The sequence below is a fragment of the Bidens hawaiensis genome, unplaced genomic scaffold, assembly GCF_021521415.1.
Source record: "Bidens hawaiensis isolate Kalapana, Puna unplaced genomic scaffold, B.hawaiensis_p1.1 tig00008407_1, whole genome shotgun sequence".
In the NCBI taxonomy this organism is placed as follows: Eukaryota; Viridiplantae; Streptophyta; class Magnoliopsida; order Asterales; family Asteraceae; genus Bidens; species Bidens hawaiensis.
The window spans coordinates 573,035-581,024 of record NW_027491597.1 but is presented as its reverse complement, the minus strand read 5'-3'; the positions used below and the strand labels follow the sequence as shown (position 1 = coordinate 581,024).

The window sequence follows — 7,990 nt, the reverse complement described above, 5'->3', positions numbered from 1 at the left end:
CTACCCGTTCCTCAACGTGAGTTTAGTTCCGGTTGTTGCCTCTATAAGAACCAAAGTGATGGTTAACGCCTTAACGGCCTTACTATTCGAACTTGGTTACAAGTCCACTGTTACACCGCCAATATGCTACGACAGCTTAAGTGTCACACACTACTTGACTAATCTGCTTTTCCACTCATTCATGAAACGTCTCGCCTTAGATTTTCATTTCTGTGTGAAAAAGTACAAGACGGTTCCATGCAGGTGACTCACTTCTGGTGACAACCAACTACCGATGCACTAACTAAACCGTTACTTAAAAGCACGGCCGGCTCCGAGAATGCGAAAAAAATTTGGGCCAAAAACAAATTTTTTTGGACCCTAAGTAAAAAAAACATGTTGGTTTTTAAATAATTCAATTTTAAATGGGTGTACTTGATTATGATTTGAGTTGTTTAAAAAACTTTTGTATAAAAATAAACTTAAAATGCCTCAAATAAAACTATAACCCACAAACTTTTGGTTAGATGTCATACCCCTTTGCCACTAGACCAAGCTAGTGGTTATGTAATTGTACGGTCCTAACGGGGTGTCATGCATGTTTAAAAATACATATATTTAAAAAAAATAAAATTCGGGTCTAGGGGAGTGTCGGACATATGGCCGTCGACTACCCCGCCACCCCCTTGGCCTGCCATGCTTAAAAACCACTACGAAGCTACCAGTCTTTTTATCTAAGACTGGACTCATCACAATATCGTTCATTTTGCGAGTTATATTAGAACCCAATATGATGATTCTCTCCAAAAACATATAAATGTAATTTTAATTATTTTAAGTGTTGTATTTATAAATAAGATAGCTTCTGTCTGTTTTCCTAAATTGTTGTAACAATTCATAGTATTTAAGATTAATCTTGTATCTAATATCTTCCAAACTAATGAATTATTTATAATGAGAATCTCTATTAAATATTAATCAAGATCAGTAATATAATCAAGTCAAGTTAATAATGCGTGTCTACACAACTCAATTTTTTATATGCACATAAGATAAAGTCTATATTCAATGTGTGAACAAATAAATTGACGGGTTAAAAGTTATTGTACTTTGGTGTTGATTTGAAACTTCTTGTTTAATTAGTGGCCTATTTGAAAATAATATAACTAGAATGTTTAATTATGTCATTTGTTTGTAATTAAAAAGTAACGACCTTATAACACTTGCATGTTATATTGTTTTTAATAAGCATTTGATTACCTTATGTTTATCATTAGTTAAGACATCATTGTAGACAAGTAATGTATTGAAAATACAAATATACGTCTACATCGCTTTTTTTAGTTTTGTTAATTCATCTTGTGCTTTATACGTGTAACTTGGATCGATGCCCATACTAACGATATCATCCAACATCTTGATTAAATGTGGAGCATCGTTGTTCAAACGTCAAAATGTTAAACATCAACTTCTCACTATGTATATAGCAACACTTCCAACCAAATAGACATGAATAATTTGAGTGAGTGTCAATCTCATCAAATGCGATGAGTAAGTTTCACTTCTAAATCTTTCAAGAACCTTAAACATAAATAATTTCGTCATATACTTACACAATCATATGAATTACCTATGAGAGAGTTAATATCATCACACGCTATGATTTTTATATAAAACATCAAACATCATTTGGAAGAATACCTCTTACATATAATATACAAGTTGCTATATTTAATTTATGTTTCATAAAATTCGTTTAAAGAATATAATAATTATGTTTGGATAATTGTATATGATGACTTCCATCATATATATGACAGTTTTTTTGGACCAAGTAATCCGGTCAAATTAGAGTCATTTGGTTATGTCGAAACTTCTTATTTGGTGGCCTACTTAGCTGAATTTTTTTTAAACTCAAATGTTTCGTTTCCCAATTATGTGTAACTAATAAAAAACTGAGTTTCTTTTTTCAATTGGACTAAACCATATAGGTATATATATTCTAGATTTTTAGGGTTAACTTATAAGAACAGAAGTATGTTTTTAGTTAGTTAAAAGATCATTTTTTCCCATTTAACTAAAAACACTATATAAAGATAACCAATATTAAAAGCATTAGATTTCATATTTATGCATTGTCAATAATATTGTATCTTTATTTTTCTTAAAAGCATTAAATTTCATCTCTGTACATTACAATACTGTATCTTTATTTTTTTTAAATCATTAAATTTCATATTTATACGGTATCAATATTGCATCTTAATTTATTTTCTCAAAAGCATTAAATTTCATATTTATACATTATTAATATTCTCTCGAAATATGAGATTTAGCATTTCATTATCATAAACAAGTCATATTTAATTAACCTTAATTAAGCCATGTTTAACCTTTTAATTTTTTTTATTAATTTTATAAATGAGAGATTTTCTATTTAATTAAGGACAATTAAGTATACTAAGTTGGGACGAGTTCAACTTGTTTTACAATTAATAACAGAAGTAATTATAGTTGCTTTTTATTTTCAGGGTCAATTACTCAAAAAGAGATGTATATTATAATTATTGCGTAAGATAAATACATTCATCTAATAATTTTAACTAACAATTAATTTAACTTCTTGTATATCCAATATAATTTTTGGTTATAAATTTACGGTATATATATATATACTGAATTAGACGAGAAAATACGTAAGTTTACTTTTCTTTTCTTTTCTTTTAGTTTTCTACTTTTGGTTTTGAGTCAGGGTGTAAATGAGCACAGCAAAACGGAGTCCGAGTTGTTGAAGCTCAAGCCCAGTTCTTTATGAAAGCTTGAGATGGGTTCATGAGAAGTTTAACAAGCTCAGGCTCATGATGAACTCTATTTTAATTACTAACCCATATCTAATTAACTTATATATATGATTATGTGTGTGTATATACGTACATATATATCATTATAATTTATTTGTATATGATATATACTTTGTTGTTTAGGTATGGTATGGTCATTTTACATATAATAAGAATCATTGTAGTAGATAAACTTAATTAATTTGAAATTTTGCAAATACTAAATTTAACCAATATTATTTAATAACAGTTTAACTATTTTCACTTAAATTTATTTTTCTTTACGGCAACGTAAGTTGTTCATCAACTGTCAAACACCGCTATCTATTCCACTGCCATTTTTAGAAATGGTCATGAAAGAACAGAAAACAAATAGGTATTTAAGTCAGGTAGTTGATCATGGATAATAACTATATTATAATTATAATAAAATTAACCTACCGTGATGGTTATGTGCATGGTGAACCTATATTTCAATTTAGGTCCTTTTATTTTTAAAAAATACAGGTTTAATTAGTTCAAGAGTTTGCCCACCCACACAATTAATTACCCGTTTTGTGTATGTTTTACCGGTGTGTTTGGTATGCATGAATAAGATGCGGACTGAAATGAGTTATTGCATGTCATGGATTAATAGTGCTGATTGTAAATAATTTGTAATATAACCTTGTCAAGAGAAACATTCCTGCAGTTGACTCAGTTACAGAAAATGAACAATATGATTAAAGATTTTGCACTTGTAATATTTAAATCTCTCCTAACCACTCAAACTCGTCACTATATATATTTACAAGATGGTTAGATGCTCTCAATATAAAAGTTTTGAAAACTCAACGCTATGGCATTAACTTTCCTGGGACTCGGTATACTCATAAGCATTTTCGTTTCCACAGGTCATCCTCTATATCCATTCTATTTTACTTATATAAACTGAAGCTTATCATGTATGTGCATGCTTATGCGTATTCGTATACGTGAGTGCATTAGTATATTTAACATATACTATATATCAGTATACAGTACACTGATATTTGATACACCGGCCATATGATAATTGCTTACGTTGTTTGATCTTTTAGTATTGGCTTTACAAGAAAAATACACTTGTGTTCCTACAAAATACAACACAAATATATTTCTCACTTTCTATCTCTTGTTATACAAGATTTGATACTTTTATATAGCGAAAATCTTCAAAATTGTCATGTTACAAAGAGTTTTTATAAACCTAAACTCGTTCGGTAGAGAAGGCTCCATCCTGACCAGTACTATATAGCGTACATGCCAAAAGCTACATGGCTCCATCCATCATCTTACATGTTGGCACCACACACCTAGCTACAAGAGAGCCGAGATACACATGTCCTGGCTAGAGAGGTGCAGGGTGGTTTGGCTACGTGGGTGTCGGAGTTTCAACACTCAGGCTATGTGTAGTAGAGAGATACAAAATAGTGGTGGTTGGGGGACGGGGGAGGTTGACATGTGGCGCCACGTCAGCAGAAGAGTAATTTTTATTTTTGGGGTGTAGTGATGTTTTCACCCCTTTTTAATATTATTTTCTTCACACATCCAGCAACAGATCTATGCCCCCCCCCCCCTATCGCCCCAATATTGCCTGGGGGGCGGTGTTGTATCCCACTATCGCCTAAAATACCCCCACTTGTCGCCCACTATGTTCACTCTTAGGTCTTGTGGGTGTCGGATCACCACGTGTAGGATGATGGCCGGTACAATGTTGGTTTTGTATGTTATTCCGTGTCGACTATGATGGCGCCATCGATCTATGCCGAACGACTTATGTATTAAGTTTTAATCAGGTCCTCTTTAATTTGATTATTTTTATAAGTAAAAATTTTTTGAACATCTTGTAAAAATTCCTAGTGAAACGACTATTTAGGAGATTATATATTTTCTATCACTGCTAAACAAGTATATATATATATAGGTAAAGGATGGAATACGAAAATCGTTTATCGTACAATAGGTACGCGAGTGTCTGGAGCGTCCATCTTCAATAACCATCCTAACCTAAAATCACAATTACGCGAGCCGGCCTCCTTCAACCTCTTCTCCCGTCGATTCCGTCCACCTTCACCATCACCGTTCAACGATTCCGTCCACCATCCACCTTCTCAACCACCATCTTCTTCAGACACATGTCAGTTGATTAAATTGTCCAATTGAAATTGAAATTGAAATTGAAATTGTTGAACTAATTGATCAATTAAACTTTGAAATTGGTCCAATTAATCATCAATTTGAAGTTTCAATTAATCAAATTTGAGTTTTTGAAGAAACCCAGTTGCAGACGTTCCATATTATGCTCATATGGTCGAATCAATGATCAAATTAACAGTCGATTGATGTTTGTTTGATGATTACGAGATTATATGAAGTGATTTCAGTGTTCAATTTCATGTTTACATGTGTTTAATTTCTTTTTTTTTTTGTTAGTTTTAGAAGTTCTGAACAGCCAGAACTTCTTAGAACTTCTAAACTTTTTATCAGAACTTCTAAACTTTTTTGAACACCCAGAACTTCTTAGAACTTCTAAACTTTTTATTAAACAACCTGAACTTCTTAGAACGTATTAGAATGTTTAAAGATGTTCATTTTTTTGAACACCCAGTGCTTCGTTGAATGTATTAGAACGTTTAAAGATGTTCTTTTTAAGTCAGAACGTTTAAACATAATATTTTGAACCCTAATCAGAGCTCGATTGAGTGCGTTATTTCTGCAATTCCATAATTGACTGATGAATCTAAATGCTTCTACACATCAATTCGATTGATTAAATCATCATTTTGGTGTTTATTTTGGTCAGAACGTTTAAACTTTGAGCAGAACGTTTAAACATGAACCCTAATCAGAGCTCAATTAAGTGTGTTAATCTGTATTTTCATAATCGATTGATGATTCTAAAGCCTCTTACACATCAATTCGATTGATTAAATCATCAATTTTTGATCAATTTGAAGATTTTTAATGTTCAGTGACGTTCTTTTCAATTTTGAGTTTTGACTTTTGAGATTTCATACTGTAAGTTGTGATTAGAACTTAGAAATTAGATTAGATTGAGCGACAAGTTCCGAATTTGGATCAGAGTTGATTTGTAATCGACGAATTTTGATCGCGAACTACTGTTGGGTTATTTACGAAATTGCCACCGCGTGTTTTTTAATCAAACGCTCTAGAATGTCGCGTACCTAATGTATGATAAGCCATTATTGTACGTTAACTCACCCCTATAATTTTTATGTTTTAAACTCCTATTGTTAATGATTTTGTTCTTATTGTAAAATATACAGATGCCCAATCAGTAGGCGTGTGCTATGGAGTAAACGGTGACAATTTACCCTCCCCACAAGATGTAATAAACCTTTACACAGCCAACAGCATAACCGGGATGCGAATCTACGCTCCAAATCCAGCCATCCTTAACGCCCTCAGGGGAACCAATATCGAACTCGTCATTGACATACCCAACGTTGATCTTCGACCCCTCACCGATCCAAATGCCGCAACCACTTGGGTCACAAACATCTTAAACTACCCTGATGTCCACTTCAAATACATTTCTGTCGGAAATGAAGTTGATCCTAATAATGCCAACACTCTCCAGTTCGCAAACTTTGTTCTTCCGGTAATGAATAATATTCATAACGCCCTTAGAGCCGCAGGCCACGATGATATTAAGGTGTCCACCGCAACATACACTGGCCTGTTAAACATATCATATCCACCTAGTGAAGGTGCATTTCATGATAATGTGTTGAGTTATATCCAACCAATAATCGCATTCCTAGCTCAAAATGGTTCACCAATGCTAGCTAACATCTACCCGTACTTTGCTTACATTGGTCCACCCGTGTTACCTGATATCTCATTCGCCTTATTTACCAATTCAACGCCGGCTTATACTGATCAAGGTCGATCGTACTCTAACCTCTTTGATGCCATGTATGATGCTCATTATGCGGCTCAAGCACGTCTTGGTGGGGGCGATGTTAAGATTGTTGTGACGGAGACTGGATGGCCTTCGGCTGGTGAAAACGCAGCGACAAGTGCAAACGCTGGAACGTATTATAGAAATTTGATTTCACATGTGAAAAGTTCGACTGGGACGCCCGTGAGGCCTGGAAGTTCCATAGAGACGTATTTGTTTGCAATGTTTGATGAGAATTTGAAACCAGGAGAAGAGACAGAGAAGCATTTTGGGGTTTTCTTTCCTGATAAAACTTCAAAGTATCAACTAAGCTTTTAATTACAAGATTTATTTGTGTGGTTAATTTAATAATTTGTCTTAATTAATGATTAAATAATTTAATAAAACTATTAATTCTATGTTATCTTTGTTAATGTATTTGATGTTAAATATGTAATGGATATACTTCAATGCTAGATTTCACTAAGGTCTTGAAAGAGTTGAAACATATTTCATATGATCAGGATTCAATAATGAAAGTAGAGCTTCATAGTTAATTGTGCTTAAGTGAAAGTAATTCATGTCAGGTTACATGATATGCTTCCTTTCGAACAACCTAAAACAAATCTATAAGTTTCTCAAAGAGGAAGTGGATGGTGAATTAACCATTGCAATACATGTCGAATTTGTTATATTCTTGCTAATTTTTTTACTCACGGTCAAATATATATGGTGTCACAAAGATTACAGTTGTATGCATGGTATATTTTTGTTTAGAAAAAAAAAGAACTTTGTTGTCGGGTGATGCCATTGAATAGGTCCGTCACTGGTTGTGGCATATCCCTGGGTGATTAACATTCACGATTTGGTTAATTACTCACTGGTCACTAGTGGCCTCATTATATTATTAATCAGATAAAAAATAAAAAGAAAAAACTTGTTGTCAGGTGACGCCGTAGACCAAAGGCTAGGTCCGCCTCTGATTGTGACCAATCCCTAGGTGATTAGCATTCATGACTTGGTTAATTAGTCACTAGCAGCCTCATTATATTAAATAGATTAAAAAAACAGCAAGTGTAGTTCTTCCGGGTACAAGTTGCTATATTTATTTTTTGTTCGTTTCATAAAATTCCATTGAATACATGATTTAAAGAAAAGAAATTATGTTTGGATTATGTAAGCCTTGTAAGGTGACTTATAATATATGACCAATTGTTTTGGAACAAGTAATCCGGTTATATCAGGG

General features: G+C 33.0%; 1 pseudogene; it reads left to right on the top strand.

The window, feature by feature from the left end:
• Positions 1 to 6,084: 6,084 nt before the first annotated feature.
• LOC143529027 (glucan endo-1,3-beta-glucosidase, acidic pseudogene) lies at positions 6,085 to 7,095 on the top strand (annotated as a pseudogene).
• The last annotated feature ends 895 nt before the right edge of the window (positions 7,096 to 7,990 follow it).